The sequence below is a fragment of the Heptranchias perlo genome, unplaced genomic scaffold, assembly GCF_035084215.1.
Source record: "Heptranchias perlo isolate sHepPer1 unplaced genomic scaffold, sHepPer1.hap1 HAP1_SCAFFOLD_147, whole genome shotgun sequence".
Classification (NCBI taxonomy): Eukaryota; Metazoa; Chordata; class Chondrichthyes; order Hexanchiformes; family Hexanchidae; genus Heptranchias; species Heptranchias perlo.
In genome coordinates, this window is record NW_027138722.1 from 435382 (window position 1) to 458924 (window position 23543).

Consider the following 23543-nt stretch of genomic DNA (forward strand, 5'->3'; position numbering starts at 1 on the left):
CTGCTCATACCGCAGCGCTGTGAGAGTGTGAGCTCCGACTTACTCGACACACCTTTGGCCAGTCGAGCAATGGGGAACGTGTCTGACCAAAATTCAGAAGATTGTTGGTTCGATTTCCACCTGGATGGAGAGTTTTTGCAAACTGCCGATTAGTTTATGATTTTACACCTTGCAAACTGTCCTACTTGATAGTGCTGCCTGGATCATTATACATCAAGTGCCTTCTTAGCGCAGTTGGCAGCGCGTCAGTCTCATAATCTGAAGGTCCTGAGTTCAATCCTCAGAGAAGGCATCATTAAGCTTTTTTTTTTCCCATCTTTGCTCAAGACCAAAATCAATATTTTTTTCTTCCTGCAGCACACCAAAAGATTTGCTGCCACTTGACCTCTCTGTACTGTAGCAAGCAGTGAAGCTTAAGAAGTACATGGACCATGGGCTCGCTGAAAACTGACGCCACTTTTGTTTCTGGACAATTGACCCAAGTCAAAAGGTGAGTGGAGAATGCAAGAATCTATCTTGCTATCTCTCACCTGCTCAGCGAGCATTCGACTTGAATCATGGAACGAACACAGCACGGAAGGAGGCCATTCGGCCCATCAAGACCACACCAGCTCTATGCAAGAGCAATCCAGCTGGTCCCACTCCCCCGCCCCATCGTTTTTCCTGATTTCATCTTTGGTGCTTTTGCCAATCACCTTAAATCTATGTCCTCTGGTCCTTCACCCTTCTGCAAATGGGAACGATTTCTCTCTATATACTCTTTCTAAACCCTTCATGGTTTTGAAAATCTCGATCAAATCTCCAGCTTCTCCAGTCTATCCACGTAACTAAAGTCCGTCATCCCTGGAATCATTCTAGTAAATCTCTTCTGCACCCTCTTTAATGCCTTCATATCTTTCCTAAAGTGCGGCGCCCAGAAGTGGACATAATACTCCAGTTGTGGCTGAACCAGTGTTTTCTAAAGGTTCATCATGACTTCCATACTTTAGTACTCTCTGCATCTATTTATGAAGCCCAGGATCCCGTATGCTTTTTTAACCGCTTTCTCAACCTTCCACGCCACTTTCAATGATATGTGCACATATACCCCCAGATCTCTCTGTTCCTGTATCACTGTTAGAATTGTGCCCTCTAGTTTATGTTGCCTCTTCTCGTTCTTCCTACCGAAATGCATCAATTCGCATTTTTCTTCGTTAAGTGTCATTTGCCATGTGTCCGCCCATGCAACCAGTCTGCATATATTCTCTTGAAGTCTATCACTATCCTCCTCACTGTTCATTACCCTTACAAGTTTGGTGTCATCTGCAAATTTGGAAATTGTGCCCTGTACACCCAAATTCAAGTCATTAATATATATAAAGGAAAGCAGTGGTAACAGCACCGACTCCTGGGGAGCACCACTGTCCACCTCCCTCCAGTCCGAAAAACAACCGTTCACCACAACTCTGTTTCTTGTCCCTTAGCCGATTCTGTATCCATGTTGCTACTGCCCCCTTTATTCAATGCCCTTCACAGTAGTTGTTTCGCACTCGCCTCCAAGCAGTTCCACGATCAGCAGAGAAATCTTGCCTTGGGATGGCCCCCTCCCTGACGACAATCAATACTTTGCTCCAATCGGTGGTATCGAGCATAAGCAAGTGAGCAACAGCAGAACGGGAAGCCACAGTAATCATGAATGATGCTGAGAAGAGCCCGAGCCTGCGGAAGGTAGACGAGATCTCAGGAAAGGAACAGTGGCCCCGAGCTTGAGGGAGCAGCGAGAGCCCTGTCTGACTGATCGAAGACATTTTTGCCTGAAATCGGTTTGCGGTGTTGTAGCTCAAAGGCACTCCCTGCTGGTGAGCAGAGGCAAATGCTCGAGCAAGACAGCCGTGTTCTGAAAGACACAGAAAGCTTTCAGGTTTGACAAAGGAAAAGTGGTCTCCTGTGCCTCAGCGCCAACATGTTAAGCCGTAGGCTGCCTGTAAAGTTAAGAGAATGGCCTAGAGCTACTTACTCCAAAAGCACGTTTATTACTTCGAACCAGCAAACTTTGATCTGTTAATTGTACTGGAGACCTCTGCTCTACAAGTTGAGCGATCGAAAGGAAGCAGCTGATGTCTCTCTCTTTGGTGATTGTTCACCGTGCACCTATTGACACGCCCGGACTCGTGGAATCGCGTGGGCATGACCGAGACTGACTCGGTAACTGCTCATTCTCCAGCGCTGTGAGAGTGTGAGTTATTGCATGCTTTTTGAAAACTGGGCCAGTGGAGCAATGGATAACGTGTGGAGGGTCGATACCCGTTTGATTCGAAAGTTTCTGCGAATTTTTTTTGTTACAAAACATATATTACTGCATAAAATTTAAGAATACACAGAGTTAAAACTAAATTTCACAATTTCGAAGCAATACAGTACAATACAGACCGTATCTCACGGTATGAACCGTCCAGTTAAAGGGACCTCATACTGTGATCTCACGGTGTGAACCGACCAGTTAAGGGGGCCTCATCCTGTGATCTCATGCTATGAACCGTCCAGTTAAAGGGGCCTCACCTTGTGATCTCACGGTGTGATGCATCCAGTGAAAGGGGCCTCAAAAATGATCTTTCGCTGCAGAGTCCGCTCCGTGGAGCAGGACGAGAAGTGCTCGCGCTTCTTCTTCCAGAAGCTGCTCAGGGAGACTTCTGTGATCAGCAGCCTGAAGAAGGAAGACCTCACAGACCAACATACTGAGTCCACCCCACCTTGCAATTTGCTCATTTACCTCATGCTCATGCTTTAATATTGCATTTTTTAAATAAAGATTAGAAAGTTATTTGATAAACTTGAGTAATGAAGGAGGAGAGACAGAAAGCGATAGAGAAACAACAACAGAGCAATAAACAGGTGGAACGAGGAACTGATATGGAGAGATAGGGAGATAAAGGTAGATAGATAGATAGCTATATAGATAGATAGATGGATAGATAGAGATAGATCGATCGGTAGATAGATATATGTTTAGATGGATAGAGATATATATAGATAGATAGATGGATAGATGGATGGATAGATAGATGGATAGAGAGATATATAGATAGATATATAGCTAGATATTTAAACAGATGGATGGATAGATAGATGGATAGAGAGATATAGAGATAGAAAGACAGATGGATGGATGGATAGATATATGGATAGAGAGATTTATAGATAGAGAGATAGATGGATAGTGAGATAGATGAATCGATTGATAGATAGATGGAGAGATAGATGGATAGAAAGATAGATAGATGGATAGATAAATATATAGATAGATAGATAGATACATTTAAAGCAGTGGAGAGACAACGATACATAGTTTGAGGTGCTGGATTAGTTTAAGACGCTGTACTAATTTGAGGTACTATATTAGTTTGAGGTACTGTATTCGCTTGAGGTGCTGTATCACTTTGAGGTGTTGTATTGGCTTGAGGTGCTCTATTAGTTTGAGGTGCTGTATTAGTTGAAGTACTTTATTAGTTTGAGATACTGTATTAGATTGCGATGCTGTATTAGTTTGAGGTATTATATTACTTTCAGGTTCTGTATCGGTTTGAAGTACTGCATTAGTTTAAGGTGTTGTATTTGTTTGAGGTACTGTATTAGTTTGAGGTACTTCATTAGTTTCAGATGATGAATTAGCTTGAGGTATTATAGTAGTTTCAGATTCTCTATCCGTTTGAGGTACTGTATCAGTTTGAGATACTGTTTTAGTTTGAGGAGCTCCATCAGTTTGAGGTGTTATATTAGTTTGGGGTATCTGTATTGTAAGGAAAGAGTCAGTCTTTATATTGAAGTAAGATTAACCTTTAGCTTTTGCCTCTTAAGTGAGGAAGTATAAATCTCCGTTGGGACAATGAAACTACAATCATAAGACGGATTTGCTTCATTTTATATGCATGCATATTTTTAATATAGAGACGAGTAGATTCTGAAGTCCAGAAACACTTGGATTGTTGCTGATATCATTATACTCGTAAGTTTAATTATCCTTTTGATATAAACAATTGCCTGACAATCATAACAAGACCTTTAAGTCATTCATAGCTGCTGTGTATGTGTGTCAGGCAGCATTGTGTGCTATTCGTCTTACCAGCTTCACAGGCAAGCAGGAGAGGTGTGACATCTGTATGATTGCTACGTATCATTCCAAGCTGATGCTGCGGGAAAGGACTGTACTGGTGAGAGATAAACACCATTCTGTTTTCTGGTCAATTGGCAAGGCCATATGTTTTAACTAACAAGTTCAAAAGTTATAGTTATGATTAATGCCTGAAGCAGAACACCTGACTGTGTGGAAGGAGCCTGTTTGCACCACAAGGCGACATCTAGTGGAGGAGTGTAGTTAGTTGATGAGGGAAGTGATACTCTGATAACATGGAAAATGCTGGAAACCCTCAGCAGGTCAGGCAGCATCTGTGGAGAGAGAAACAGAGTGAATGTTTCAGGTCAATGACCTTTCATCAGAACCAAGTTGGGCAGTTGTGTTCGGTACGAGTATGAAACATAGGAATTGTTTCACTCATGTGGGGTGATTTGGGTACTTTTCTGTCTTTGGAAGTTCAAGATCCAAAGTAAAATAAGGGCTTATCTGGGATTTGAACTCGGAACCTCTCACATATTCATAGTAACAAACCCGAAGCAAGAATCATACCCCTAGACCAACGAACCCACTACTAACGACCAATCCACTCTAGAGCCAGCCATCGTGAAACGCTTTTTGGTGGCTATCCTTGATAAGCAATTATGAGGACAGGTTGCATGGACGACACTTGCATTCCCTTGAGTTTAGAATATTAAGGGGTGATCTAATTGAGGTGTTTAAGATGATTAAACATTTGACAGGGCAGATAGAGACTATTTCCTCTGGTGGGGAGAGTCCAGAACAATGGGGCGTAACCTTAAAAAATTCGAGCTGGGCCATTCAGGGGTGATGTCAGGAAGAATTTCATTACACAAAGGGGAGTGGAAATCTGGAACTCTCTCCCCCAAAAAGCTGTTGAGGCTGGGGGTCAATTGAAAATTTCAAAACTGAGATTGATAGATTTTGGGGCTAATTCGGGAGTTTAATGACTTTGACATTTTTCCCTGTGACTTGTATCGTTTCGATCGATGAAATATTCGTGAAAAGAGTCAGTGCAAAGAGAGTCAACGGTTCATGTTTTCCCGAGACACTTCCTTCAGACCTGAGACCGAAAAGTTTGTCGTTTCCGTAGTGTAGCGGTTATCATGTTCACCAGTTACACGCAGAAAGTCCCCGATTTGATCTCGGAGGGAAGCATTTTGTTGGGACTTGCTCCCCATAAACCTCCAGGGTCGAGTTTGTTCAAGCGTGGAAGGGGCTACAAACTTTTTTAAATTTAACAACAGCTGCACCAGATTCTTGGTGTAATAAGCACTAAACATTTTTAAGCAGACTCCTAAAATACAGTATGTAAAATGGGAAGGGATAAAAGTTCATGACATGCAAAGCACAAAGATTTATTAACGTTTTAATTGTCACTTGGTAAACAAGTTAGCATTTCCTTCCGTGTGCAACAGAACGTATTAATGGTGATTTACAAAAAACATTAAGTGTCTCACAGACATGCATTATTTTTGTGCAATGAACTATTCCCAATCACTAGGGAACACTGCATCAAACATATATCGACCGTTCTTTCATCGTCGCTGGGTCAAAATCCTGCAACTCCCTACCGAGCAGCACTGTGGGAGAACTTTCACCACACGGACTGCAGCGGTTCAAGAAGGCGGCTCACCACCACCTTCTCAAGGGCAATTAGGGATGGGCAATAAATGCTGGCCTCGCCAGCGACGCCCACATCCCATGAACGAATAAAACAAATCTCTGTGCTCTTCCAATTCTGGCCTCTTGCGCATCCCCGATTTTAATTGCTCCACCATTGGAGGCTGTGCCTTCAGCTGCCTCGACCCGAAGCTCTGGAATTCCCTCCCTCAACGTCTCCGCCTCTCTCTCCTTTAACACATACCTTAAAACCTAACTCTTCGACCAAGCTTTTGGTTACCTGTCCCAATATCTCCTTATGTGGCTTCGTGTCAAGTTTTGTTTAATAACGTTCCTGTGAAGCACCTTGTGACGTTTTACTACGTTAAAGGCGCTATGTAAATACAAGTTGTGTCCTCTGGTTATCGACCCTCCTGCCAATGGAAAGAGCTTCTCCCCATCCATTCTATCAAAATAATTTGAACACCTCTATTAAATCTACCCTTAACCTTTTTTTGCTCCGAGGAGAACAATCCCAGCTTCTCCAGTCTCTCCACATAACCCATCCCTGGACACGATGCAAGGCGGAGGTTTGCAACCAGGTTTGAAAATTATTGCCAGTCGGGAGCTGGACAAATCGAAAGGAACCGAAATGACAAACAGCTTTGTGAATCTGCAGATACGCTTTGGGAAACGGAATTGGAGACGAATAAAGGACTGTCCAGACAGGCGGCCAAGACGCAGTTGAGTCGGCATGTCCCCCTGGAACAGTTACTCTGATGTTATGAGTGAAATTAAGAGGTCGGAGCCATTTCAACCGCTCCCAGTTACTGCAGATCAGGCATGAAATCCTGACATCAGCATCAGGACGCTCAGAATATTTTTTTTATTCGTTCATGGGATGTGGGCGTCGCTGGCGAGGCCGGCATTTATTGCCCATCCCAAAAAGCCCTTGAGAAGGTGGTGGTGAGCCGGCTTTTGAAACCGCTGCAGTCAGTGTGGTGATGGTTCTCCCACAGTGCAACTAACGAACAGACAAAGCACCGGTGGGCACGCCGGTTGCAGGAGAGCTGGTTGGCGGTGATATCGACGCTGTGAGCGAGACCAGACCGTTCCCATGTTTCCACAAACAATGTCCCATCCTTTATTTCTGGAAAAGTAACACTGATAGTGGACAATTGCATTTCTGTGGCTGCAACATGTAACTTTGGGTAGGTGACACGCTGCTTTAGTGTATCTTGCAAGAAAAAAAAACAGACGGTCTCTGTGGCGCAATCGGTTAGCGCGTTCTGCTGTTAACCGAAAGGTTGGTGGTTCGAGCCCACCCAGGGACGGAAATCGCACCTTTTTCTTCCCACTTTTGGATTCATTGCCTCATTCTGATGGCCCTGAAGCCGGTGCCAAGTTTCGATTCCTGATCTGCAGTAACTGTGAGCACTTTAAATGGCTGCGATCTCTTCATCTCATTTCAAGTTTTCTAATGTGTGATTTGGCTGCAAGAAAACACTCTGTGAACAATGTCATCTGAGCATGCCTGATTCGCCATAATTTACACTGCCATCGGATATCAGGCACATGCAAAAAAAACAGTGAAATGTTTGTGTGGGCGCGATGCTCTGGGATTCCCTGCCTGACCATCGCCACCGATCCTTCTCTGCAGCCTTCCGAAATACAGCGCAGTAAATGTATCCCTGTGAAATCAGCTCCTGTACAGTAATACGGAAATTAGTTTGGCTGAGGGGTTATATCCCTAACACGAGGTCGCAGATATCAGGTTTCCGTAGTGTAGTGGTTATCACGTTCGCCTAACACGCGAAAAGTCCCCGGTTCGAAACCGGGCGGAAATATTTTGAAACCTTGTCCCCATTAAAAATGATTAAATGTTTAACGATTCACATTGCTAATTAAATGTGAACAAAGTCCATATCTCCCAGCTCTGTTAATGCAGTCCGCTGAGAGCAGGCGATGAAAGCCAGCGTGATATTGGGGGTGAAGGCTGCTTCCAATACTGTCTCACACCCGGTGGGACCTGGCGGAGATTTGATAAGACTCATCCATTCAACCAAGATATGAAACGGTGTTTCAGAAACATTCAAAAATATAATAACATCCAGGATCCTGTCTTCAGAGTGCGTGGCGCAAAGGTCTGACTCCGGATTAAAAGGCTGGTTAACTTGCTTCTGATTTCTGAAATGTACTTGCCCATCCTTCAGAGGTCATGGGAAATATGTTTTTTGCCTTTCGAAAAAAGACGCGAAAGTTAGAGACATGTTCTGTTTTCAACACGGCTGGTGAAATGGCCAGACTATCATAAATTCGGATTCGCCTTTGAAACATTTAAAGGCGACGACCTAAAAATCACTTAGTGCAAATTTAAAATCACGGTTCCTATTTATTTCGGTCTGAAAGAAATAACGATAAACGTGTCAGTCAGTGCCCGCGGTGAGACGGTGATGAACTTGTTTGCTGCGAAGTTCACCGCTGGGCAAAAGTTGACGCCGTTTAAAGGACGCGAACCCACTCAATGTAAAGGATGAGCTCATAACCAACAGGTGCAGTCAACGTCAAACACCTCCTTTCTTGTGCAATGGAGGGAGCAGAGGCGTGTCCATCATCAGACGCCAGCAACTTTAAGAAATGGAACAGATAAAGGCACAGACGCAAGTTCCAAATCCTTTCAATGCAAAGTTATTTCACTTTATTTAAAGTGCCGTGAGGCTAAAAACGGGTCCGAGATGATTTGCGTTCACTCGTGATTTGTTTTCCAGTGTTGGTCCGTCAGGTTTGCAATTCAATTTGTATTGGATATTGAAGATATTTCAGGATGATAGCACAACATACCATGTGTAAAGCAACCATCTTGATAACTTCAATCATCACACACTCTACATCGACGCTGCAGAGGCCCCAGCACCCCTTTCAATATTGTTTTTCTTAACTCACAGTTTTCAAAAGGGAATTGGATAAACGCTTGGATGGAAACATTTTCAGGGCTATGGGGAAACAGCAGGCGAGTGAGACTAACTGGACAGCTCTTTCAGAGAGCTGACACAGGCACGATGGGCCGAATGGCGCTATCTTATTCTATGATTCTATTAATAGATCAATTTCCGCCTTTCACGTAGCCTCCCTAAATGGAGCGCAGTAATCGTGTCCCTGTGAAATAAGCTCCTGAACAGTAATACGGAAATTAGTGTGGCTGAGCGGTTTGAAACTCTGGTTAGGCTCCTAACTGGAAATTTCCTCTCCAAGATTGATTAGTTTATCAATTATCTCCCCCTTTCGATCTTAAATGTCTTTACATATCTTTTTGATCTCTTCTTCTACTGTCACGCCCACAATACTCGTCTCGCTGGTAAAGACTGATGCAAAGTGATTATTTAATATTTCTGCCATTTCGCTGTCATTTCCTGTGAGTTTGTCGTGTGTATCCCTTAGTGGCCCTATTCCTATCCGAAATTTTCTTTGGCTGTTGATGTGTCCAGAATACTTTTCTTTTTTTGATATTCCTTTTTGCCTTTCTAATAGTTCTTTCGACTTCTTTCCCAGTCTTTTCACATTCCCCTCTCTCCTTTATTGTCTAGTGTGTGCCTTTTTCTTCAGTTTCAATTTTGCCCTTGTTTCTTTATTCTTCCCTGGTGTGTCATTTCTGGCTGGTTTGTTCTTGCTTTTTAGTGGGATATATTTCTCCTGGACTCTATTGATCACCGTTTTAAATGTTTCCCACTGTTGTTCTATTTCTTTGTCCAGGTCATTAATATGTCAAACATTTCACCGTTTGAAACTTCTCAAGTCACAATTCCATCACAAAGCCAGTTGCTTTTGTGGGAGGAGTAAATCAACTTGGTCGAAAAATCAGCTGCAGCACAATCCACAAATAAAATATTTTCACGTCTTCGTAAAAATAAGGATTGTCAGAAGTGGGATTCGAACCCACGCCTCCAGAAGAGACTGCGACCTGAACGCAGCGCCTTTGACCGCTCGGCCATCCTGACTACAAATTTAATGTTTCATTCTGCATCAATTCTGCACCGTTGGCCAGTGAACGCAACATAAAAGTTTAAAATGATACTCGCCCAACGTGGGACTCGAACCCACGACCCTGAGATTAAGAGTCTCATGCTCTACCGACTGAGCTAGCCGGGCTTGCTTCCTTGAATCACCTTATCTGTTATTGCAGCAAGCAGGAGAAAGACTCCATTTCAAATTATTGGAATCAATTCTGAGGGACAGGATGAACTGTCACTTCGAAAGGCCCGGACGAATCAAGGACAGTCAGCATGGATTTATTAAGGGGAAGTTGTGTCTGACTAACCTGATTGAATTTTTCGAGGAGGTGATAAGAAGGATCGATGAGGGTAGCGCAATTGATGTCGTCGACATGGATTTTAGCAAAGCTTTTGAAAAATTCCCACATGGCAGATTGGTCCAAAAAGGAAAGGACCATGGGATCCAAGGGAATGTGGCTTGTTGGATCCAAAATTAGCTCAGTGGCAGGAAGGAAAGTGTAATGGTCGACGGGTGTTTTTGTGGCTGGAAGGCTGTTTCCAGTGGGGTGGCGCAGGGCTCGGCACTTGGTCCTTTGCTTTTTGTGCTCTACATTAACGATTTGGACCGAAACATAGGGGACATGATTAAGAAATTTGCGGGTGACACAAAAATAGGCCATGTGGTTGATAGCGAGGAGGAAAGCTGCAGACTGTGGGGGTTCAGGCAATTTTCTGATAACAAGGCACTCAATCCATCTCTGAACGAATTTTGAACGAATACGTGTGTTTGACCCAGCACAGGCACGATGGGCCGAATGATCTCCTCTTGTGGACTAACATAATACGATGATACTAAGTGTTATCAGTCGGAAAAGCAACACATTGCAAACAAGAGCAGAGAGAGGAAACTCGTCTAACAGCATAACAGCACGGTGAGATATTGTATTTGAGAAGGATGAGGAGGGATAGTTTATCATGGTGGTAGTCACATGGAGTATCATTTGTGACTTTGATAAGGACCATTTCATGCTGCGACTGGGGCGGAAACCGAATTGGAGATATTCAGCCCGGGCGCGGCCCCATCGTGCGCGGTGAGACGGAGGGGGGTGGGGGATGTGTCAGAGCTGGGGCTCACCGGTGGAAGCAGCATAACAGTTTAAAACGGTACTCGCCCAACGTGGGGCTCAAACCCACTACCCTGAGAGTTTTTAAAGAAAAGGTGGAGCAGCCACTGTCTGTATCTCTTGCTGTGCTTGAAAGAACACATTCTAAGTACGAGCAGAGAGAGGACACCATTCAGTTGCCCATTGCGTTAAACACGATGCCATCGGTTTCTGTAGTTTTGCGGTTATCACATTTGATAACATGCGAAAAATCCCCGGTTCGATCCCGGGCGGAAACATTGGGTTGGAACTTGGTCTCCATAAACATCCAGGTTGATTTTCTTCTCCTGCCAAAAAGGGAGACAGTGGCTGCTCCCTTATTCTTTGTAAGCTGCATCTTTTACTTCATTAAGCAGATAACTTTGAGTGATAGAAAACTGATCCTCAGTGACGCTCATTTAAAATTTTATTCCCTTTTACTCCAAAAGGGTATATTGGCCTTGGAAGGAGCGCAGCCCAGATTTACCAGAATGTTAGCAGGGCTCGAAGGGTTAAATTATGAGGAGCGGTTACATACTTGTATTCCCTGGAATATAGAAGGCTTTTTAGGATTTTGAAAGGGAGATAGACAAACCCTTTCCGCTGGTGAGGGAGTCTAAGACAATATCACAATATCACAAAAGCTGTTTTACGAGTGAAAACAGCCCAACGCATCACTGTGAGTGTCAGAGACGAGTCTCGAGGTGCCGCGTCCTGTACAGTGAATGTCAAAACTTTTAAAAGTTGCAGAAAGTGTTAGGGATTCAGATACACAAACCTTTAATGGGAATGAGATTCTGTCAGAAGTTGCAGCGTTCCCTACTTCTCTTGCCCTTTGGGAGACACCTGTTCCGATTTAAATTTACAAACTGGATGAGTTGGTGATCACGGTGCAGCAGACTCAGCGGTCCCGGGTGAGAGAGAGAGAAATCAGCCCGGGCGCGGCCACAATGTTCGCGGTGACACTGCACGGGATGTCGGGGGGAGTCAGAGCTTGGGTTCACCCCTGAAAGCAACATAAAAAGGTTAAATCAGAATCCGCCCAACATGAGGCTTGAGTTTACGCCCCTGAGATTTAGAGTTTCACACTCTATCGACTGAGCTAACCGGGCATGAAAAACTCAGCCGCTCTTGTCTATCATTGCAGTAAACTCGCCCCTGGTAATGCATGTGCAGCAATCCCAACATAACGACCATATCATTGGCTGTGTTTATCTCTGTGTGTGTGTCCACCTTCAGGTTGATTTTGAACGAATACGATTGTTTGTCTTCTGTTTGTAACATCAAATAAAAGAGGGCATCAGACACTTCCCTCCCTGACACTGGGGAACCAGTGAGACAGACCTGTTATTGTCAAAACGCAAATGAAACATTAATTGCGGAATTATATGGACTCTTATCAGCGCCAGAAGTAGATTTACAGTATATACACCCCAGTAAATAAATAAATAATACAGATTCATGTAAATACATTTGCAACTAACAGAGTCACTAAACCATAAATATTATTTGTACCTAATAGCAACTTTCCACGTTTTCCCTGGTGGTCCAGTGGTTCGGATTCGGCGCTCTCACCGCCACGGCCCGGGTTCGATTCCCGGTCAGGGAATTTGCTCTTGCAAAAAACACGAGCCACTTTTGCAGAATCATCGCAAATTGACGGCACAGAAGGAGGCCATTCGGCCCATCGCGTCCGGGCCGGCCGAAAATGAGCCACCCAGCCTCATCCCACTTTCCAGCAATCGGTCCGTCGTCTTGCAGGTTACACCACTTCAGGTGCAAATCCAAGTATTTTAAAAAAAAATGTAACGAGGGATTCTGCCTATACCACCCTTTCAGGCAGTGAGTTCCAGACCCCAAACACCCTCTGGGTGAAAAAATTCCCCTCAGCTCCCCTCTTATCCTTCTACCAATCACTTTAAATCTATGCCCCCTGGTTATTGACCTCCCTGCTATGGTAAATAGGTCCTTCCCATCCACTCTATCTAGGCCCTTCATAATTTTGTACACCTCAATTAAATCACTCCTCAGATTCCTCTGTTCCAAAGAAAACAACCCCATCCTCTCCAATCTTTCCTCACAGCCAAAAATCTCCAGCCCTGGCAACCTCCTCGTAAATCTCCTCTGTACCCTCTCTAGTGCAATCACATCTTTTTTGACCAGTCTGCCAATTGGGACCTTGTCAAAAGCCTTGCTAAAATCCAAGTAGACTACATCAAAGTACTCCAGGTGTGTTCTCACCAAAGCCCTATTTAATTGCAGCAAGACTTCCTTACTCTTATACTCCAACCTCCTTGCAAAAAGGCCAACATACCATTTTTCTTCCTAATTGCTTACTGTACCTGCATGTTAACTTTCTGTGATTTGTTTACAAGTACACCCAACTCCCTTTGAATATCAACATTTATTGGACTCTCACCTGATAAAAACTATTCTGCTTTTCTATTCTTCCTACCAAAGTGGACAATTTCACATTTTCCCACCTTATACTCCAACTGCCACCTTCTTACCCAATCAATTAACCTGTCCACCTCCCTTTGCGTCCTCCTCACGGCTTACTTTCCCACCTACCTTTGTATCATCAGCAAACTTGGATACATTACACTCGGTCCCCTCATCCATGTCATTAATATAGAATGTAAACAGCAATTACAACATAAATTGTCCGCCCAGGATCGAAAGCAGGGCCGTTCGCGTGTCAAACGAACTGGTAACCACTACAACACAAAAAACCGCTGGTGACTTATACTGGGCAGAGGGGAACCGACCAGTCACCTCTGTCTGCTCTGATTGGGACAGTTTTACCTCTCTTTAAACAACATCTCTACTGTCCCACACTTAAATCATGGAATTGAATCATAGAATATTACAGCACAGAAGGAGGCCATTCGGCCGTGTTGCCCTGCCTACTCTTTGAAAGAGCTGTCCAATTTAGTCCAAAAAACCCAACCTTTTCCCCATAACCTTGCAAATCAGTCCTCTTCAAGTACCTGTCCAATTGCCTTTTGAAAGTTCCTATGAAAGCTGCTTCCACCACCCTTTCAGGGAGTGGCCACCAGATCGGAACAACCCTCTGTATGAAAAAAATCTCCTCATTTCCCCTCTCGTCCTAAAAGCTCTCAATCCTTCTCCAAGGATGCCTTTTTACAAACATTTCATTCATCAAAAACCACACAAGTTACACCGGAGAAAGTCTTCATTTTCAAGTAATGAACGTTCCGAAGGAGCTCCCTAATTTCCCTCCCCTAACATTATGAATCAGATCATTCTCGACCGGATCCTTTTCCACATGAACCGGCCACGCCCACCCCCGTCAGGAAATAGCCATTCTGATTCTGTGACTGTGGCCAGCTTTGTTCGGGCAGTTGGTTTGACAGGGACCTCACACCGCACCCTCCTCCCGTGTTTTCTTCCACATCCGCAGATTGGGGCCGGGCCTGGACTGATTTTTTTTCTCTGTCTCACCCGGGGCCGCTGAGTTTCCTGCTCAGATCACAAACCAGCTCTCCTACACCCGATCACCAACTCACCCAGTTTGTAAATTGAAACCGGAGCAAGTCCCTCGTCAGAGGGCAAGAGATGTAGGGGAGGCAGCAACCTCTGACTAAATCTCAGGCTCATCAGAGAGGTTTGTGTCTCTGAACCCCGAATAACCTTCTGCTCCTTTTATAGTTTTGATCATTGCGCACGAGGCGGCACTGACAGAATCGTCTCTTGCACTGACAGTCAAGCAAGCAGAGGGTTCACTTGCAAAAGCAGCGTCAAAGTTTAAAACAGAATTTGCCCAACGTGGAGCTCGAACCGACGACCACAAGACGAAGAGTCTTATGCTCCACCGACTGAGCTAGCCGGGCCCACTAAAATCTCTCCATTTGGTCTGTTATTGCAGTGAGGCAGCTGCTGGCTCCCCCCGAGGGGCTGAGTTTCGAGTCGGAGAAGGAGACAGCTCAGAAGCAGGCCATTCGGGCCATCGCGCCCGTGCCTTGTCCTACAAACCATGTACCAGATTCTCCTGAATTCCAAGGTGTGGAACGAAAGCGAACAACAAGGGGAAGTCATGTCTGACAAATTTGCTTGAGTTCTTCGAGGATATAACGTATAGGGTGGATAAAGGGGAACCAGTGGACATAGTGTATTTAGACTTCCAGAAGGCATTCGACAAGGTGCCACATAAAAGATTATTACTTAAGATAAAAAATCACGGGATTGGGGGTAATATTCTGGCATGGGTGGAGGATTGGTTATCGAACAGGAAGCAGAGAGTTGGGATAAATGGTTCATTTTCGGACTGGCAACCAGTAACCAGTGGTGTTCCACAGGGGTCGGTGCTGGGTCCCCAACTCTTTACAATCTATATTAACGATTTGGAGGAGGGGACCGAGTGCAACATATCAAAATTTGCAGATGATACAAAGATGGGAGGGAAAGTAGAGAGTGAGGAGGACATAAAAAACCTGCAAGGGGATATAGACAGGCTGGGTGAGTGGGCGGAGATTTGGCAGATGCAATATAATATTGGAAAATGTGAGGTTATGCACTTTGGCAGGAAAAATCAGAGAGCAAGTTATTTTCTTAATGGCGAGAGACTGGAAAGTACTGCAGTACAAAGGGATCTGGGGGTCCTAGTGCAAGAAAATCAAAAAGTTGGTATGCAGGTGCAGCAGGTGATCAAGAAAGCCAACGGAATGTTGGCTTTTATTGCTAGGGGGATAGAATATAAAAACAAGGAGGTATTGCTGCAGTTATATAAGGTATTGGTGAGACCGCACCTGGAATACTGCATACAGTTTTGGTCTCCATACTTAAGAAAAGACATACTTGCTCTCGAGGCAGTACAAAGAAGGTTCACTCGGTTAATCCCGGGGATGAGGGGGCGGACATATGAGGAGAGGTTGAGTAGATTGGGACTCTACTCATTGGAGTTCAGAAGAATGAGAGGCGATCTTATTGAAACATATAAGATTGTGAAGGGTCTTGATCGGGTGGATGCAGTAAGGATGTTCCCAAAGATGGGTGAAACTAGAACTAGGGGGCATAATCTTAGAATAAGGGGCCACTCTTTCAAAACTGAGATGAGGAGAAACTTCTTCACTCAGAGGGTAGTGGGTCTGTGGAATTTGCTGCCCCAGGAAGCTGTGGAAGCTACATCATTAGATAAATTTAAAACAGAAATAGACAGTTTCCTAGAAGTAAAGGGAATTAGGGGTTATGGGGAGCGGGCAGGAAATTGGACATGAAGCTGAGTTCGGATCGGTCAATGCCCTGTGGGTGGCGGAGAGGGCCCAGGGGCTATGTGGCCGGGTCCTGCTCCGACTTCTTGTGTTCTTTAGATTTGTGGTTGGGATCAGATCAGCCATGATCTTATTGAATGGCGGAGCAGGCTCGAGGGGCCGATTGGCCTACTCCTGCTCCAATTTCTTATGTTCTTATGTTCGAACAAAAGCCCTTACATTCGACCGTGGAGGGACAGGCAATTCTCTGAGAAACCGGTTTGTCTATTTCCCGGTGTTTGCCTGTCTCTCTGGCTGTGTTTATCTCTGTGCGTGTGGAGCTGCAGGCTGATTTTGAATTAATAAGTGCGTTTGTGTATGTTTCTTGCAATAAATAAATGAGGGAATCAGACGCTTCTCTCCCTGACACTGGGGAACTAGTGAGGCAGAATTCAGAGCAGGGTTCTGTTTATTGTGAAAAAGGGATCTCAATATGTATTATTCAGTCTCTTACCAGCGCGAAGAACAAGTGCGACCCAGATGTGATTTAAACACTGAGCTATCTCATCTGGAGTCAGTACGCGCTACCATTGCGCCACGAAGTGAGATAGTAGAGAGTTGGGTTTTACCTTTATGAACGTTTCTCATTTACTGTTTCATTTATTTCAGATTCCCAAATCCCCGCCCACTCCCACCGGGTGTCAGGCAGCCTCAGAAGCAGCCTTCACCTGTCCGCGGCAGCTTGTCTGCAGCAAACACAATGGCACACACCCGGCACCCAGAATCATCACATCACAGGAAAGGAACTGCTCAAAATGCAGAAGAGGACGGGCAGCATCTGAAAAAACGCGGAGACTTTCGGTGTGTGGAATTTGTTCAAGACTGCTCAGAAGACGGTGTTAAAATGTAAACTATGGATTTGTATAAATGGATGTCATGCTTCTTTATAAAGTGAGTGTTTATGTTCTGTGTGCCATTGAAAAATTTATTTTGATTATTTTTAAAATATGATATATCTTGTCATAAATATGTATGATTGCATCTGTGACATTTATAAATACATTTGGGTGTAACTGTGTGGTGGTTATCATTATATCTCTGTGTATCTGTGTTATGTATTTGTGTGCAATGACAAATAAGACATAGAGGACTGAAGCCGATGGTTTCATTCTTCCCGTCGTTTAGCAGCAGGAAATTACTCGGCCATGCAGGCGACTTTTTTGTCTTCATTCATGGGATGTGGGTGTCAATGGCAAGGTCAGCATTTATTGCCCATCCCAAATAGCTCTTGAGAAGTTGCTGGGGAGCCTCCTTCGTGAACTGCAGCTTTCATTGACTGTGTTATTGACATTTTCTGGATTTGCAGAAACTATTTCCGCTGGTTGCGAATTCTAGGACGAGGGGGCACAGTCCAAAAATTAAATCTGAGATAGATAGCTTTTTGCCAACCGAAGGTATTAAGGGATATGGGCCAAAGGCAGGTATATGCAGTTGGATCACAGATCAGCCATGATCTTATCAAATGGCGGAGTGGGCTCGAGGGGCTGAATGACCTACTCCTGTTCCTATGTTACATTTCCCCATGTTACATTTCCCCAAGTGTCTGTTTTCTCCATAGTTTTCACAGAGGAAAAAAAACCTGCCCCAACATAATGCTCCCGCCCATGATCGAAACGGGGACTTTCTGCATATCAGGACAAGGTGATAACCGCTACACTACGGAAACCTCTGTTCTGATTAATAGCCAGAAGTTAGAGTGACTGCATTGATTCTCTTTCATAACTATTCAATTGATCGAAGTTGCACAAGTCACAAAAGAAAAATGTTCGTTTCAAAGTTATTCAACTCCCAAATGTGACCTGCCTTGTTTGGACAGGGGTTGACCCAGACGTCACAGCCTCAACAAAGCATATTCTCAACATTTCCATTGGGAACAAGAGGAGGCCATTGAGCCCCTTGAACCTGTTCCGCCCTTCAATTAGATCATTGATGATCTGCACCTCAAATCTATTTACCCTCCTTTGCTCCCGATCCCTCGATACCCTCAGCCAACAAAACTCTATCGATCTCAGTCTTGAAAGCTTCAATTGCCCCCCAGCATCCACAGCCTTTTGGGGGACAGAGCTCCAGATTTCTATTGCCCTTTGTGTAAAAAAGTGCTTCCTGATTTCGAACCTGAGTTGCATGGTTCTAATTTTAAGCTTATGTCCCCCTCGTTCTTGATTCCCCAGAGGAAATTGATTCTCTCTCTCTCTCTATTCTATCGAATCATTTAAACATGTTAAACATCTCGCTCAGACCGCCCCTCAATCTTCTATACTCGAGGGAATACGCAGCCTGTCGTCATAATTTAACCTTTTTAGCCCCGATAACATTCTGGTCAATCTGCTCTGCACCCCCTCAAAGGTCAATCTATCCTTCCTGAGGTGCAGTGTCCAAAACTGAACGCAGTTACTCCAGACGCAGGCTAACCAGAGCTTTATATAACTGCAACATACATTCCACTTCTTTATATTCCAGCCCCCTGAGATAAAGGTTAACACTCCGTTAGTCTTTTAAATTATTTTTGGACCCGTCCGTTAGCTTTTACTGATTTATGTAAATGAACCGTTAATTCTCTCTGCTTCTCCACAGTTCCGAGCTTCTTACCATTTGGAAAATACCCTGACCATAGGTCCAAAGTGGATTACCCCACATTGAACTCCATCTGCCATAGTTTTGCCCACTCACTTAATCTATCAATGTCCCTTTGTAACTTTCAACTCGCATTCCACACTACTTACTGTACCACCTAACTTAGTGTCATCAGCAAACTTGGATATACAACTCTCTGTTCCTTCATCTCAGTCATTGATAAATATAATGACAAGCTGAGACCCCAGTTACAGATCCCTGGGGGACACCACAAGTCGCATCCTGCCAATTGGAGTATGTACCCATTATCCCTACTCTCTGTCTCCTATCTGCGAACCAATTCTCTCCCCATGTCAATAATTTGACTCAAGTTTCATGCGCTTTCATTTTTGCGAACAGTCTCTTGTGTGGAATCTTATCAAATGCCTGTCGGAATTCTATATTAATAATATCATAGGAACATAGGAACATGGGAACATACCCTTTGTGTATAGAAGTGTTTTCTAATCTCACTCCTGAAAGGTCTGGCCCCTCGTCCGAGAATCCCCAACCAGCGGAAATAGTTTCTCTCCATCCAGAAAATGTCAATGACACAGTCAATGAAAGGCGCAGTTCACGAAGGCGACTCACCAGCACCTTCTCAAGAGCAATTAGGGATGGGCAATAAATGCTGATCTTGCCATTGACACCCACATCCCATGAATGAAGACAAAAAAAGTCGCCTGCATGGCCGAGTAATTTCCTGCTGCTAAACGACGGGAAGAATGAAACCATCGGCTTCAGTCCTTTGAACGAACTGTATACACTTGCCGTCGAGCTCAATCCCCACTTGGTCCTCTGCCCCGAATATCCACTGCATCAGAAAATCCTCCATAACATCGAATCTCAGCATGGAAACATCATAGAAGGAGGCCATTCGGCACATCGTGCATGTGCCAACTCTTTGAAAGAGCTATCCAATTAGACCCACTCCCCTTCCCTTTCTCCATAGCCCTGCAAAATTTTCCCCATCAAGTTTTTACCCAGTTCCTCTTTGAATGTTATTATTGAATCTGTTTCCACCACCCTTTCAGGCAGTGCATTCCAGATCATGACAACTCGCTGCGTAAAAACATTCTCCTCATCTCACCTCTGTTGCCAATGACCTTAAATCTATGTCCTCTGGTTACCATCCTTTCTGGCACTGGAAATAGTTTCTCCTGATTTATTCTATCAAAACCTTTCATGATTTTGAACACCTCTGTTAAATCTCCCCTTAACCTTCTCTGCTCAAAGGAGAACAACCCCAGCTTCTGCAGTCTCTACACCTCACTGAAGTCCCTCATCCCTGGCACCATTCTAGTAAAACACCTCTGCACCCTCTCCAAGGCCTTGACATCCTTCCTAAAGTGTGGTGGGCAGAATTGTGTGGTAGCCAGCTGGGGCCTAAACAGTGATTTATAAAGGTTTAGCATAAGTTCCTTGCTTTTGTACTCTAGGCCTCTATTAATAAAGTCACCGATTCTGAATACTTTTTTTTTTACAATCTATTCAACTTGTCCTGCCACCTTCAAAGATTTGTGCACGTATACCCCCAGGTCTCTCTGTTCCTGCACCCCCTTTAAAATTGCACCATTTAGTTTAAAGAGCTGGCACAGACACGATGGGCCGAATGGCCTCCTGTGATTCTATGATTCTATGTTTTTGATTACACCTCTTTGAAGCGCTTTGGGATATCCCCCAGAAGTGGGAGTCAGCAGTTCACTTTCTCTCTTAACACTTCCATCTGACCTGGGCTGAACTAAATAGATGTTTTCGTGGTGTAATGGTTATCATGTTGGCCTCACACGAAAAACTCCCGGTTTAATCCCGGGTCAGAAACAATTTGTTGGAACTTGCTCCTCACAAACTTCCAGCCGCGAGCTTTGTCTCGTGTAAATTGGGCTGCAATCCTTTCAAATTCAACAACGGCTGCATCAGATTCCTGGTCTCATAACCACTGAAAACTTCGAAGCAGTCTCCTAAAATAAAGTGAGTAAAATGAGAAGGGAAGAAAGTCAGAAAAGTTAGCGTAGTTTCGACAGTCATTCATCAAACTTGTTAGCATTTCGTTGAGTGCGAAACAGAAAGTTGTGTGTTTATTAATGGTAATTAAGAGAATCATCTCAGAGACTTGAAACAGTTTCTCCTTATTTGCTCTATCAAAACCTTTCATAATTTTGAACACCTCTATCAAATCTCCCCTTAACCTTCTCTGCTCTAAGGGGATAATCCCAGCTTCTCCAATCTCGCCACATAACTGAAGTCCCTCCTCCCTGTTACCATTCTAGTAAATCTCCTCTGCACCCTCTCCAAGGCCTTGACATCTTTCGTACAGTGTGGTGCCCAGAATTGAACACAATACTCCAGCTGTAGCCTAACCAGTGTTTTATAAACGTTTTGCATAACTTTGTTGCTTTTGTACTCTATGCCTCTATTAATAAAGCCCATTTCACAAGGCTGTCCATGTCCTCCTGAAGTCTGATACTATCCACCACATTGTTTACGACATTCTCGAGTTTCGTGTCATCTGCAAACTTTGAAATTATACCCTGTATACCCAAGCCCAGGTCATTAAAGTATGTATCAAAAATGAAAAGTTCTTGCAGTTTGACTTGTGTGATTTTAAGCCTAGTTTATATAACATCTTGTCATAATTTAACGCATTGCACCCTGGTAACAATCTGGTGAATCTGTGCAGCACTCCTTCCAAGGCCAATATATCCTTTCAGATTAAAAGGTATAAACTTGAAATCAGCGTCACTGTGGATCAGTTTTCGCTCACTCAAAGTTATCTGTTGAGTGAAATAAAAGAAAGCGCTTTTAAAAAATAAGGAAGCAGCCACTATCGCCCCTTTTGACAAGCCTATTTTGTGGCACTTTATCAAACGCCTTTTGAAAGGCCACAAACACAAAATCAACCACATTGCCCTCATCAGCCCTCTTGGTTAACTCATCACAAAACTCAATCACGATTTGCCTTTAACAAATCCACAGTGGCGTTTTATTATCAATCCACACTTGTCCAAATGACTATTAATTTTGTCCCAGATTATCGTTTCTAAAAGCTTCCCACCACCGTGGTTAAACTGACTGGCCTGTAATTGCTGGGTTTATCCTTACACCCTTTTTTGATCAAGGGTGTAACATCTGCAATTCTCCAGTTCTCTGGCACCAAACCCTGTATCTAAGGAGGATTGAAAGATTATGGTCGGGACCTCTGCAATTTACACCCTTACTTCCCTCAGTAACCTAGGATGCATCCCATTCGGACCAGGTAACTTGAAGTACAGCCAGCCTTTCTAGTATCTCCTCTTTAGCAATTTTCACCCCATTCAGTATCTCAACTACCTCCCCATTTACTGTGATTTCGGCAGCATTTTCTTCCTCGGTAAAGACAGATGCAAAATACTCATTTCGTACCTCGGCCATGTTCTATGCCTTCATGCGTCGATCTCCTTTTTGGTCCCTATTCGGTCTTACCCCTCCTCTTACTACCTGTTTACTATTTATATGCCTATGGACGACTTTTAATGACTTGATGAAGGGATCGAGTGTAATGTATCCAAGTTTGCTGATGATACAAAGTTAGGTGGGAAAGTAAGCTGTGAGGAGGACACAAAGATTCTGCAAAGGGATATGGACAGTTTAAGTGTGTGGGCAAGAAGGTGGCAGATGGAGTATAATGTGGGGAAATGTGAGGTTATTCACTTTGGTCGGAAGAAAAGAAAAACAGAATATTTCTTAAGTGGTGAGAAATTATGAAATGTTGATGTCCAGAGAATCTTGAGTGTCCTGGACACCTGAACTCCAGGTTGTGGTAACCTGGTATAAGCATCCAAAACCTGATGACGGAGAAAGGCTAAATAAACACGAAGACACGAAACAATCCTTGGTGGTTTCTGAGAGTCAGCAAAGTGGGATGGTTTACGACCATGAGTTAAGATCAGTGGTGCTTACGTACAGAACAATGCAGCCGAATCGTCTAAAGATAGGGCATGCTCCCTTCTCAAATGTTAGAGCTCTCAATAGGGGACAGTCAGAAGTCCATTGCCACAGGCAGTCCGCTAACGTCAGGTCCGATATACCTGGATTCGAAGACAGGTCAGGTTGTGTTGATTGCTTGTCATTAATGTAACCTGTAGACAGTTATATTAAAATAATAATACTGTTGAATGTAATGTTGAAGACTGCTGTCGTGCAACTCTGTTGTAAGTCAACCTATTAAACTTGCTATTTTGTAACCACTCGGGCTAAAATCAAGCAGAAGTTATTGTTGATGGATTAACAACCCATAGCTGCGAGAGAAACGGGAAAAATCCGCCAAGAAACATTCAATTTACATATAAACATCACACCCATAGTTTATATTTTCACACGTTCTTTTTTGTAGTTCTAACCAAAGTACAAACATTCGGAAGTCCACGTGTTTTTCAGAAGTTTCCCCTCCTGTTATGTATTTTGAGCAGTTTCCTACATATATAAACATCACACCCATAGTTTATATTTTCACACGTTCTTTTTTGCAGTTCGAATCGAAGTCGAAACACCGAAAGTCTCAGTGTTTTTCAGAAGTTTCCCCTCCTGTTAATTATCTTGAGCAGTTTCCCACATCCTTTTCCTGTGATGTGATAATTCTGGGTGCAGGATGAATGTAATTGGATTTGCTGCAGTCCGCTGACAGCAGGCGATGGAAGCGAGCGCCATGCTGCCGCTGACAGGTGAAGGAGACTTCTGATGCTGCCTGACATCCGGTGGGGGTGGGCGGGGATTTGAAAGCCAACCCATTCCACCAATCTCGGATCTCTAAAGCGGTGCT

The 23543-nt window shown here is 44.0% G+C and overlaps 6 non-coding genes across 6 annotated transcripts; 4 read left to right on the forward strand and 2 right to left on the reverse strand.

The window, feature by feature from the left end:
* The first annotated feature begins 219 nt into the window (after nt 1–219).
* Nucleotides 220–292, forward strand: trnam-cau (transfer RNA methionine (anticodon CAU)). The gene has a single exon. It is a non-coding gene; the product is annotated as a tRNA-Met (tRNA).
* Nucleotides 293–6991: 6699 nt separating this feature from the next.
* Nucleotides 6992–7065, forward strand: trnan-guu (transfer RNA asparagine (anticodon GUU)). The gene has a single exon. It is a non-coding gene; the product is annotated as a tRNA-Asn (tRNA).
* Nucleotides 7066–7505: 440 nt separating this feature from the next.
* On the forward strand, nt 7506–7578 carry trnav-aac (transfer RNA valine (anticodon AAC)). Its single transcript has one exon. It is a non-coding gene; the product is annotated as a tRNA-Val (tRNA).
* A 2065-nt stretch (nt 7579–9643) lies between these two features.
* On the reverse strand, nt 9644–9726 carry trnal-cag (transfer RNA leucine (anticodon CAG)). Its single transcript has one exon. It is a non-coding gene; the product is annotated as a tRNA-Leu (tRNA).
* Nucleotides 9727–9804: 78 nt separating this feature from the next.
* On the reverse strand, nt 9805–9877 carry trnak-cuu (transfer RNA lysine (anticodon CUU)). Its single transcript has one exon. It is a non-coding gene; the product is annotated as a tRNA-Lys (tRNA).
* A 2522-nt stretch (nt 9878–12399) lies between these two features.
* Nucleotides 12400–12471, forward strand: trnae-cuc (transfer RNA glutamic acid (anticodon CUC)). Its single transcript has one exon. It is a non-coding gene; the product is annotated as a tRNA-Glu (tRNA).
* The last annotated feature ends 11072 nt before the right edge of the window (nt 12472–23543 follow it).